Source organism: Peromyscus eremicus, chromosome 5 (genome assembly GCF_949786415.1).
Source record: "Peromyscus eremicus chromosome 5, PerEre_H2_v1, whole genome shotgun sequence".
NCBI lineage: Eukaryota > Metazoa > Chordata > Mammalia > Rodentia > Cricetidae > Peromyscus > Peromyscus eremicus.
Window position 1 is genome coordinate 43,472,200 of NC_081420.1, and position 13,593 is coordinate 43,485,792.

Sequence of the window (13,593 nt, forward strand, 5' to 3'; positions counted from 1 at the left end):
CTCTCTGATGATGACTGGACAAGGCACTGATCTATGAGTAAAGCAGAGTATCATTAGGAATCATTTCATTGATTTTTTTTGACCAGTCTTGTTTGATTCTACTTTAGGTCTTTGGACTATCTAGTCTATGATTCCTGGCCACCCAAGCAGTGTTAGGCATGGGCTGCCTCTTTTTGAGTGGATCTCAAGTCAAAAGAGACATTGGTTGACCACTCCCACAAGTTCTGTACCACCATTACCCCAACATATCTTGCAGGCAGGACAGATTGTAAGTCAAAGATTTTATAGCTGGGTTGGTGTTCACATTTCTCTTTCAATAGCCTGCAAAGCACCTTCCTGTACCAAAGAGACTCAGACATTGGGGTGAAGGAATCATGTAGGCACCAGCTCAACCTCTTCATAGTCAATGAGCTATGAGGATATTGTCCTCGGAAATGGGGCCCAGCTGTCAGTTTGCAGAGAGCAACCCTCTGTCATAGCATCAACCTGGGTTGTTAGGGCCTCTCCACAGGACCTCTTTGGCCAATAACTCAATTGAATACAACCTAATCCCTCCACTGGAAGCCTTGCCTGGCTACAAGAGATGGCCAGTTGAGACTCCGTATTGCCCATTGCTAGGAGTTTACACTAGGATCACCTCCATATATTCCAGGAACTTTCCTCTGCACTAGATTTCCACATCACTCCCCCAGTGCTTCCCAATTTCCACTCTCTCTCCCACATCACCTCCCTCAACTCTATCTTCCCTCCCCCTAACACTTGATTCTCCCATTCCCATCCCCACCAGCTCCCAGTCCACACATAAAATCTATTATATCCCCCACTTCCAGGGAGATCTGTATGTCCTCCATAGTTCCTTCCTCTATACCTAACCTCTCTGAATCTATGAATTGTAGGTTGGTTATCATTTATTTAATGGCTAATATCCACAAATAGGTGAATATATTCCATATTTATCTTTCTGGTTCTGGTTTACCTCACTCAGGATGATTTGTTCTAGTTCCATCCACTGGCATGCAAATTTCATGATGTCATTTTTAACATCTGAGTACTACTCCATTGTTGACACATTCTTCTGTTGAGGGACATCTAGTTTGAAAATTCCCAAAAGAGAAACCTAGTTTCTGGCTATTATGAAGAAAGCTGCAATGAACATGGTTGAGCAAGTGTTTTTGTGGTAGGGGGAAGAGTCTTTTAGGTATAATTGGGTCTTGATATAGATCAATTCCCAATTTTCTGAGGAAATGCCATATTGATTTCCATAGTGGCTGTACGAGTTTGCAGTTCCACCAGCAGTGGAAGAGTGTTCCCCTTGCTCCACATCCTCACCAGCATGAGCAGTCACTTGTGTTTTTGATCTTGGTCATTCTGACAAGTGTAAGATGGAATCTCAAAGTAGTTTTGGTTTGCATTTCCCTGATGTCTAAGGATGTTGAACATTTCTTTAAGTGTTTCTTAGTCACTTAAGATTTCTCTTTTGGGAATTTTCTGTTTAGATCTGTTCCCCACTTTTTAATTTCATTATTTGGGTTTTTTACATCTAGTTTCTTGAGTATTTTTTTTAATATATTTTGGATATTAGTCCTCTATCAGATGTGGAGTTAAAACAAACAGAAAACCTCCCTTTCTGTAGGCTACTGCTTTGTCAAATTGATAGTGTCCTTTGTCTTACCTTACCAAAGCTTTTAGTTTCATGAGGTCCCATTTATTATTGATCTTAGTGCCTGAGCTATCTGTGTTCTGTTTCCAAAAGTTGTCTCTTCTGCCAATGCATTCAAGGCTACTCTCCACTTTCTCTTCTATCAGATTCAGTGTTTTATGTTGAGGTCCTTGATCCACTTGGACTTGAGTCTTGTGCGGGGTGATAGATATGGATCTATTTTCATTCTTCTACACACAGACATCCAGTTAGACCAGCATCATTTGTTGAGGATGCTGTTTTCCAGTGTATATTTCTAGCATCTTTATCAAAAACTGGGTATCCATAGGTGTGTGGATTTATGTCTGGGTCTTCAATTTGATTCCATTGATCAATGTGTCTGTTTTTACGTCAACACAAAACATTTTCAACATCACTAGCAATATTGTCAGGAATTCAATACCAATGACATCACATATTCCTGGTAACTCATCAGTGTCTCCACCAGGCCTTGGGATTAGCTTGTGCTTGTGCCATGGAATCAATCCCAGAATGGTTGGGAAATTCCATCCTTACACCTTCGCTGTTCTTGAGGGTTTGCATTCTTAGGTACAGGAACTCTTGCATGTGATTGTCATGGATGCATAAGGCTTCAAGCCTTAAAAGGCCTCATATTTAGTCCAGTGCTCTATTCTCCCTGTATTGAAAGGATTAATGATTTCTGAACAGGTGATGCTTCATTTTTACTTTACTCTTGGCTCAATACTCTAGGTTGTGATTTTCTTCTTTCTTTAGCAATGACCCACTGCTGACCCTCCTACCAGCCTTTCTTTACTTATTGTCTTCTAGAACACCCTTTCATGCACTGTTTTCAGCTGACTGCACATTCGTGACCTGAAGCAGTTTAAAAAAATATTAATATCTAAGGCCCAGTACAAACAATGAAATCAGAATTATTAGAAGTGGGTCCCACGTATAAATATATATGCAATGGTGCATGTATGAGTCTGGTTCACACTCATCCTAGATTTCAAAATAACTTCCTTCTTTGTTGAAAGCATCTTCTAGCTTCTTGCTTTCACACAACCTTGGTTTTTCTCTTTAAACCTAGATCTTTTTTCTTCAGTAGAAAGAAATGGAACCTAGGGTCTCATCCCTACCAGGCAAGTGATGTACCACTGAACCACAGCCCCAGGCTTTTTTTTTTGAGACAAGGACAGGGGCTGGTTTGAAATCTTGATCCTCTTATTTCAACTCTCTAATTAGCTGAGATCATGTGTCTGTGCCATCATACCTGATGGATCCTGGCTTTCATTGTACTCCTTTTAAGTAGAGATTGCTTATTCTTGCCCAACCTAGGTGCTAGAACACCAGAAGGTGCTCAGCAATGTTGTACCCCATCATCACTTCTCCATCATGTTCCCATGAGAACCTTGATCTCCTGTGCATTATTACATCGCTTGTCAAATTCTATACTGAATGCAACGTTTTCCAGCCAGCTCGACTCAGTGAACCTCACCTTCTTTCTATGGACATGTCTAGCTTGCTCTGTTACCATCCCAAACTCTTCTGCTTTGGAAGCCTCATCCTGTGTCATCCCTCAGCTATTCCTATCATACTTATTCTCCTACATTGTATTCAATTGTTTTGTAGATTGAGACATGAAAATACTGATCAACACTCACCTCACTACACAAGCTCTTTAAATTTTGCAGTTTGAGGCCTCAGAAACTCCATGGTTTTAGCCTCTTCAACAAATTATTGGGTCACTAAGAGCTCTGGTTCATTTCAGTAGCTGTCTCAGACAACATCAATCCCTCCTGTCAAATTCAGGTCCCTTTTATGTCTGTCACAGTAGATAAGTTAGTATCATCTTCCTTTAGAAAACTGAAGTCATTAGGTTTCTTCTCTGTCAGCTTCCTCCATGTACATCCATTCTCTTTACTTCCAGTCACCATGTGTATTCCCTTTCTCTTCTACAAAGCCAGCGCTCTCTTTGAGTTCCTGCCTCACACCTCCTTGGAGAATCTCACTTCAGTAGGAGCAGCAGCTTTCTTACTGATGTCTTTAACTTTTCTTTCTTAAATTACTTCCTTTTACTCAGATTATAACTTCTTAAAAACAACAAACTTTACTTCACCATGACCATTTCCTGCTTTATAATCCAGAAGATTTCAAACTTTCTGACCTCAACTTACATTATAACATGGTACACATTAGAGCTCATCACACCCACTGACATAACAGAGCTAAAATGGCTTGAAATAATATTTATCTTTAATATGATATGAAGTAGTTTCTTATTTCCTATGTGATTTTACTTCATTCTACTGTAACCTTGTATTCTGTTTTACCATATATATATATACTCACAAAATTTATTTTATATTCAAATAATAACCTCCCACCTGCAATTTGAAAACCACTCATCTAAACTGTTCTGCCTGTTTAAATACACTGTGTATTCCACCACTCAGTAAAGTGAATAGTGACCCATTACCCAGTGAAACTATTCATGCTAGATTCTTCTAAGCTAGAAACCCTATGCACTTGCATTTGATCACCCTCTATTATCTAGGCTTAACCCAAGAAGACAAACTCAAAAGAATAGCCAAAGTATAAGGCCAGAGTTTTCAGTACAATTCTGGCATCAAGTCTGATACGAACATAAATCCCGAGAAATATGAGGGCATATTCAAGACAGTCTTTAGTGACCACATGTGCTCCTGCAAAAGTTTTTCCAACCAAATAATGGTGTAAGTACCTAATTATGTTGGCAAATCAACACAACTAATGGGTAGATTTCTCTCCTTCCCTTACTTGACCCTTGTAAAGCTACCAAAACAACCAACTCCACTGTCCTACAAAACCTCCCCTTCCAAGGCTCCCAGATGATTGTGAACTCTGAGTTCACAATCCTAGGTCTACTGTAAATCATGGCCATTTTCCAGAATTACATCTGTAAGTCATTGTTCTGATAAATGTTCCCAGGATTTACCCACTCTATGATGTTTTGAAAGATTTGTTTGTTTTCATTTTATGTGCATGGGTGTTTGCATGCATGTATGCATGCATACCATGTATATATGCTTGGTGCCTGTGAAAGCCGGAAGAGGGGATTAGATTCCCTGGAACTGGAGTTAGAGATGGTTGTGAGGCAACATGTGGATACTGGGAACTGAACTGAGGCCCTCTGCAAGAGGAACCATTGCCCTTAACCACTGAGCCATCTTTCCAGCCTTATCCACTCTATGATTTTAAATGCAACCTGTTTATTAATTGTCCTTGAGTCTGCATATCTATTTATTCCTTCTTCCTTGAGGATATGGTGGTATCAACACCTCCTTCAGAGTCTCTTAGATAGTTTGTGCTGATTATGTCTAAGCCTGAATCTTTTATTCAAGCCAAGGACATGAAAATCATTAAGTTGGAATAAGTCAATATATCCTCCAGACCAAAACTTGCCATGTTCTCTCAGGTTTTATGGTGCCATGACTCCTAACTAAACACATCTGCTGTCACATCCACTTGCCAAAGAGTGGATTTTCAGTTCACATTACTATTCATGCCTCACAAGTGTAACACTCATGTAATTATTTATTATTATAATACAGAATGTGCTATTCAAATCTGAATTATGGTATCATGCTCTAAGTCACAGAACAAATATTATCATACTCTGACAAACCATAAAACTACACAGAATACAACATTACAACTTTCTGATTAAAGACTCTATCTCTCCAGGATTATACCAGCATTCCAAGTCAAGTCTTGCAAATGCTAGGGGTCTTTGCTTGGGAATATTCTCTCTGTTTGGATAGATGATGAAGAGGACCAAATCAGTGTATGTAGTCCATGGGAGAGGACAAGCCGTTCTATGCAAATAGACCGGTACATTATTTGCACAGAATTAGAAACATGAACATTGGAGTGATCTAATTTCTTAATTTTTCATTTTCTATGTTTCGGATTATCTTCCCCCCGCCCCTTTCAGGTGCAAAAACATTTGGAATGATGCCAATTTGTTTAATTGGATTTTTGAGTAAGTGGAAAAACATTTTTAAAAAGCCCCTTTCAAGCTTTTATACCAAGCTCAACAAGGGCCCACATCAATTAAGCAGATTGCTTTAAAAAATGCTTAGCATGTCTAGCTAACCACCTCCCCCGCCCCACACACACGCCTCGGGAATAATGTATGCCAGGCTTGTGCAGAGCAGATCTTCCCAGATGAGTTAGCAACATCTCAGCACTAAGGGCCGACAAGGGAGATGCTGACAATACCCCAGTCACGGCTGAGAAATGGTGCCACTCTGCTCCAACAGGCCTGTTGTGACAGCACAGAGGTGATGGTACAGTGTGACCCCAGACACTCACCAAAGGCATGGCTGTCATCCAGCTCTCCTATCTTGGATGGGACATTGTGAAAACTGTGTGCTGGACTTTGAAGAGGCATTTCTCCCTCCTCTTTATGTTCTTAAATTGGAAACAGCAGACAAATGGAAACTTCAGTGGCTTCATTTCCCCCTTTGTTCCCACCTCCTCTCACCTAGCACTTAATAAACACGAGTACAAGAGCTGCATTTTCTTTTGAGCTGTAATATGTAACCAGAACAAACAGAGGACACAGGAAAGGTGGAGAAAAGTTAGATATATAAGCAAGAAAAAGTGAGTTATTGATTTTATTGACTGGTCTGTTAACTTCTGACATTGCAATAAAGTCTTATTTATTTGTATACAGAAGACTCAATTACATAGATACATATCATTTTAACAACTGGGTTATTTACAGGAGAATTGCAGCTTCATAAATAATACAGACCTGGAATTTCTCAAGCTGATGTTTATCCATTGTTACCTAAGGAAGTGATGGCTCTGGGGCAGCTCAGTGCAGAGTCATTTGGAAGCACCACAATGGCATGGATGGGGGTTGCCCTGCAAATAATCCGGGCCTACCTAATCACACCCAGGTGGGAGCTGATGAACTACTCTCTCTCCTGCCACAGCATGACAGCCAGCAAGCAGCCAGCAGCACAAGGGGCAAAGGCCCCAGTCTCTCAGTTCCACTTGGATTGTCCATTCCTATAGGACTGCATTTCAAATTCTGTCTCTGTCTCTCTGTCTCTGTCTCTCTGTCTCTCTGTCTCTCTGTCTCTCTCTCTCTCTCTCTGTGTGTGTGTGTGTGTGTGTGTGTGTGTGTGTGTGTGTGTGTGTGTAAGGGTTCAGGGTTCATCATGTATGTTGGGGAATGATGTGTGTGCAAGTGCACATGCAGGTGTTTGTGCATGTGTGTGGCAGCTAAATCACAGCCTTTGGTGTTCCTTCGCAGCCATCCACCTTGTTTTTTGAGACAGGGCTTCTCACTAGGTTCTGGAACACGGCAATTAGCCTAGGCTGTCTGGCGAGCAGCTCTAGGTATCCACCTGGACCCACCTCTCCAGCGCTGGGGTTGCAAGCATGGACCACCACACTTGGTTTTTCACATGTGTGCTGGGGATGAAACTCAGGTCCTCACGCCTCACTGCTAGCACTCTAGTAACTAATCCATCCATCTCTCAGCATCTTTGTTTGTTTAAACAGAAGTTTTAAGAGTAGGATCAAGTATTCCCCAAATTGTCGTTTCATAGGACGAATCAATTAAGCAAATCGCTTTAAAAGATAACTTATGAGAAGGGGACAGGGATAGCCTTTTTAAATAGATAGCATCAACCCCTATTAAAGTTTATCCCTATTCAGAGGAGCGCATGCAAGGTTTTCAGAAACGGAGAGGGACATCTTGGCCCTGCCCTGTTTTATGTATTCCCTAGAGATTACTGGGGATCAATTCTGTGATTTCTGTTCTGTGCTTGGTGCTAATTCAATGCGTAACTTCCTTGCTAGGCTGTACACTCCATACACTCAGCAGTCACATTTGGTATTCATTCAGAAAATATTTATTGAGAATGGATGAATTCATCAAGTAGTTGAGGAGTGTGATATGTGAAGTGTTTGTGTGTCCCTAATATCTTGTACAACACCCTTCACCTAGTGAAAACTGAAAAAAAATGTAGCCTGGGTGAACAAATGAATGAACAATTTTCAGATGAGGATGTTTGCAGTTGGTAGTAGGTTTGGGACTCAGAAGCTCCAAGACTAGCCCCCCTACAGGACCAGGGAAGTATGTTCAGGTAATTGACAGTGGCAAGAAACCAGATACAGAACCCAGGCTCAGCTCAGGTTCTGAGCCTCACCTGCAGCTTAGGTACCCTAGTGCTGCCCTACACGGCTCTTGTTCATGAATGTGGTCCTTGCTTTAGAATCCACCTGCACATCCATCATCCATCTGGGCTTATGTTGCACACAGACCTGAGTTCTGTGGACTCACAGGAGCTCCACCTCAGCCCATGTAGATTCCTCTGCACCAGGTGAACAGTTTTTCACCATAGTCATCACTGCTAGCCACTTTCATGCAAATTCTCCCTTCCACGTTAAAAGCAAGGGTTCTCTCATTCTGTTCTCACCATAGCTCACATAGGAGCAGGTCTGTCTGTCCTGGGCTCCATTAACCCTGTGTTGAAGCTTTGGGCCCTCCAGTTGTCTGCCATCCACAGAGACCTCCTGAGGTGCTGGGCAGGCACTTCTGGGTTGGCTCCATCCACTGCTGTCTTCACGGGACTCTGATGCAAGCACTGGTCCTTTTCACTCCCAGGTCTTGACAATGCTTGAGGTTCAAGAGCCTCAGCTACTACCAGGTTTACCGGACCTACTCTGTTCTGGAGGCTGGGTGCCTGGACCACCTCCTATGTGCTGGGCAAAGTGGTCACTACCTTCCTTCACAGATCAACTTAAAGCTCACATTTGCTGAGGGTTTCATTTGTGCCGGAGTCTGAGATCACGCTATTTATTCATGTGGATTAGTGGATTAATCCTCGACCCAGAAGGCAGGTACTGTTTTTATTTCAGTTTCACAGATGACAAAACTGAGCTAGAAAGATTAAGCAACTTGCTTGAACTCACACACCTGGTAAATCGCTGAGAGGGGCAATCCCACTTCAGAGTGGTCTCCTCCTCCTCCTGAGGCACTAATGCTCTTGCAGACCCTTGCCTGGGCTGGCTTTTGTCACCACAGCAGACTCAAAAGAGCTGCATCTTTGCCTGTCTGCTCCTCCCAAACCCTCATGGCTTTTATCTCTGGAGATAGGGGCTGAAGGTGAGGCATCAGGGGCACCTCACTCTGTGGCAGTGTTGACAGGCCATCTTGTCACCAACGTGCTGGATGGGCGGGAGACAGGACAGAGCAAAGACATGTCTGTGATATGTGTGGGTACACATGAGGGCCTCTGAGGCAAGCCATGAGTAACGGTGGAGTGGGAGAATCACGAACTGCTACACAGAGAGGGAGCAGGGGCAGGGCAGAGGTGATTTAGACAAGTACTAACAGAGCATGCCTGGATGAGCAGATGACCAGATTCAGTAAACTGAGGAAGGACAGTGACTCTTTAGGAGAGCCCTGTGGGAAATCCTCGGGTGAAAATGCTGATCAGGAGCTCCAAGGACTGCAGACACTGAGCTGAACATCAGAGATCTCTCCTTTATTCAGGCTTCTCAGGTTTCTTCCCATATATCCGCCTTCGATCCTGGGTATTGGCGGGATACTTGTTGGACTTCACAGGTTCCTCTAAAGGGTTCCTCATTAGAGAGCATCCCCTGTGACTACAGTGTTCTCCAACGCCTGTCTCTTTACCAAAAAAAATCCTGTGTGATGGGACAATGTGTCAAGCTGTTATAACAGCACTCCAGTAACACTTATGGAGCATTTACCACATCAGTGCAAGGCACAGTGCTGAAATCTTTTTAAATCTCACAACTGTGGATGCTATTGTTGTCCCACTTTACTGCTGAAGAAACTTAATGTAGGGTTAGTTAACTTAACGGAAGTTCTGCAGGCCACTCACTTTGTTCTTTAACTTAGGACTCACAGCCTGTGCCCCAAGCCCAGTGTGGCCATCTGTCCTCAATAGGCCAATAAAACGTAGAAAGCAGAAAAAGAGATTTATTCAGTGTGGCCACACTGGGAAGAGGGACAGAGAAATGCAGCAGATCCCCCAACTTCATCTTTGGGGTTTGAGTCAGACTGAAGTGTAGATAGAGGGGTCAGGGATGTGTACATCTGAGCAGTCCTGGTGGAAGCTCAGCCCCACTCATAACAGACACATCACTATCTGGCTTCAGTCTCACCCTCCCCGCGCTCTGTCAAGTTGTTAGAACTATATGACATCTCTTTCTGGGAGACAAGTTTCCCCTTTGGCCGGTGCCCGTTCCTTCTCCAACATGAAATTCTTGGAGAAATACCCATTTCTTTGGGGCCCATTGTTTTATTAATCTGATAGATCTACAGACTTATGGGTCTATTTGTACTATGTTAATTTCTGCCAGGCTAGTTACAGTGTAAAACAAAGATAAAAACATAAACAAATCCAACTTTACCCTATATTGTTAGTTTATTTATTTGGGGGGCAGGCACACATTGTGGTGCTCATGTAAGTGTCAGAGGACAACTTGAAGGAGTTGGGTCTCTCCTTGACTTTGTGGGTCAAGGTCTGTGGTAAGTGGCTTTGCCTGCTGAGCCAGTTCACAGGACTCTTTTTATATTATTGTGTGTGTGTACGCAAGAGGGTGCAGTAAAAAAACTGCTCACATGATATTGGGGGAAGGTGGATGAGTAGCTGGGGGTAGGGAAGAGCTGGGAGGCTAGTATGGACTTTGAAATGTATAACAGGTACTTGTGATACTGAAGGAGCTTGGAGGCCAGCAGGGACTTTGATATGCTGATAGGCATCACAGGTAGCCATATGTCACTTCTGTTGGAGGTAAGAGAAATAGCCCCTTTAGGTTGTTGGGAACCTGTTTCAAAAATTCCTGAGGAATGCTGGTTTTTATTTATAGAAATCCTTTTATAGTTCGTTTCTGGGTATTTGGAATTCCTGAAACCTAGTGTGTGTGTGTGTGTGTGTGTGTGTGTGTGTGTGTGTGTGTGTGTGTGTTTCTTTTAAACAGTGTCTTACTACATCCCATGGCCCTCCTTCTTAACATCCCAAGTGCTAGCATTACATATTGTGCTCTCATGTCTCACTCAAGACTGGGTTTTAAAGACACCTCTTGTCTTGGGGTGGTTCTAGTTTGGGGCCATGTGGATGATTTCAGAATCTTGCAGAACCTGATTTTCTGAAGCCTTAGTGCACCAGGCTGCCCCACACTGACTTTATTTCTAAACCATCTGGAAAGTCATCTGAAGATTCTGTTACAACAGCATGGCCTGTTGGCCCGAGTGTTATCTAGAGCCACACAGTTCCACTCTGCACCTGACTGACAGGTGACCTTCCAGGAGACGCTCTTTGCCACCAATGTCTCTAGCTGGACAAAATTTATATAAAGAGTACCATCCATTTCTTTTGTCCCATTTTGGGGCCCTCAAAATACAACTTGTTTTCTTCATCTGAGAAAGGGAAGATGACCCTTGACAACCAGGCTGGAGACTAGAGCTCACGACAGACACTGATGCCATCCTAGTAATCCGGAATGAGTTCATGGAATTTCCTGTAGACACGGCCACCCTGATTGTGGTGGATCAGGTCAAAGCCGGAACACTCAGTAACCATAAAAACAAGGCCACTGTCTGATCACAGAATGGCTGAATGCTCACCAAAATGGCTTGAAGGAGAGTGCTGTGATCTCACCAATAAGGGCTCCAACTTCGCTTAGTCTTTCTAACCTTCTAAGGTGTCACTAAAATACTCAATCATAAGTTCCTCCTGAGAAGCTTTGACAGCCCCCACCCTGCGCCACCATGATGATCGTTCTTCCTGGTATCTTGCACATTTTGGGTCAAACATGCCTAGAAAGTTGACTTGATTCTGACTTGAACCACAGCTCCTCCTCTTTTCTCCCTCCTTTTGCATAAAACAAAAGAAAAATGAAACAATGACAATGACTGTAAGCTATGGATCTGAGTTATTTACATTTTCTGGGCTTTAATTCTCATGCTCTGTGTTAGACTGAAGAGTGAATGACATCCCAGATATGGAATTTTCAGTCATATACCAGTCTCTCAGCTATCCTTCCTTTCCCTGACCCTTTATGTCAACTCATTTCTTCTACATGAACTATCCTATTCAATTGCCATCTTCCACCAAGATTACATGTAAATTTCCAGTTTATTCTATCACCTATTCTCTGTGTCATAATTTATTGATATGTGAAAGTCAGTGAGTAATGAGTACTAAAATATTTTATTTACACTTATATCTGCAGATTTTCTTCCTCACAGTCATTTTAATGTGACACCTTACAGGGAACAGTTGAGGATGAACTGATATATGACTTAGAGTTAGGTATATGTAGGGATTCACTGCAGCTTTTCTTATTGTATTACACAATATTAATTAATTTAACATGAATAGCATCTTAAGTATCAAATATAATTTAATTAGTGTGTACTTCTATTTTTGCCTCCTCATATTTAGGAGTTAGATCTATTTCTTACTCTAGTTCTAATACTAAAATTCTAAGCAGAAATGTGAACTCAGTAAATGGATTTTTTAAATATTTTAACTTAGAGTATGTAAGTTATGAGCTGAATCAATGATTTTTTTTTGGTGTCTTTATATAAGATAAGCAGTGACATATACCCCAATATGGCAACATAGCAAATGGAAATTACTACACATCAAATGTTTTCCTGTAATGGAGAAAGTACAGTGGTAAAAATAATCAGAACAAATTCTACGGAGCCTCTGTTTCATTTAAGTGGAACAAAAGCTACAGAAGAGGAGGACAATAAAATGATGCTTTGCTAAAAGGATAAAGAATACGACCCCACTCTATTAGTGACATGCACTATGAATGCACTCCAGTTAATAGCATCTTTTAGCAATCACTACTTTTTCAATTACAATGATGCTAAGAAATAAATAGACTAAGGGAGAGAAAAATGGTCAAAAGACACCTGAATTGGACTAGTTCTTTGGCTGATTTTTTTTGTTTTGTTTTGTTTCAGAGTAACCAACTCTTGGATAAAAAGGACTCTAAGAACAGTTTACTGATAGGGCACGGATTGACATTTTTGGATTTGAGAAATGCCTAGTATTATTGGGAGTGCAGCGTTTCATTACTCCATCTCTGGAGGTCTTAGCGATTCATTCCTTGTGTGTTGTGCAGCATCCTTCTCTTCCAGCTGTGTTCTGCTGCGCTGTTAGAGAGGCTCCATTACGGTAAGGGGCTGCTAACTAGGTGTGATGCTACAATTTCATGCAATGTGATTCCTCTGGGGTGTTTCTTCCTGTCCTTGCGTCCTAAATGACCCCGCTTTCACCAGTTCCGAGCCACATGCAAGATTGGCTGCAAATGCTACCCTTTAGGAGCATCTGAGCAGAAATGCAGTTTTATTCCTCTTTAAAGGTTTTTAATTTCTTCTTCTTCTTCTTCTTCTTCTTCTTCTTCTTCTTCTTCTTCTTCTTCTTCTTCTTCTTCTTCTTCTTCTTCTTCTTCTTCTTCTTCTTTTAAGTGGCACTCTGGCTACTTTTGTAGGGAATGTGGCATTCTGAGAGAAAATAACTGAAATGGATAAGCCAGACTCTTCAAAAACCCTCACAAATGGCAAGATAAAGATATGGATACAGAGACAGAGGAGAAAGTGGTCAGGACGTTTCTCATAAATCCCAGAGCTATGATACCGGGCTAGGTTTTACATCAGTTCTCTTGTGAATTGTGAAGGGTAGATTGCTTCTTTTTAAGAACTCGGGGCAGCGCCTCCTGCTGGAGAACTCTTGGCTGGGTGTCTTCCTGTGGGTTGCACTGGGCTCAGAGCTAGATCGCTTCTGATTTGGACAGTCCTGTGGAATCCTCCTCCTAACCATTCTTCTCTGCCTCTCACCCTGCTGACTCCTGTGGGATAAAATTTGAAAATCTGTCAAAAA

The 13,593-nt window shown here is 42.1% G+C and overlaps 1 protein-coding gene across 1 annotated transcript in view; it reads left to right on the forward strand.

Annotated features, from left to right (window-relative positions):
* Pou6f2 (POU class 6 homeobox 2) overlaps window positions 1–13,593 on the forward strand; it is a 496,744-nt gene that overhangs the window by 213,744 nt on the left and 269,407 nt on the right. The window lies entirely within an intron of this gene.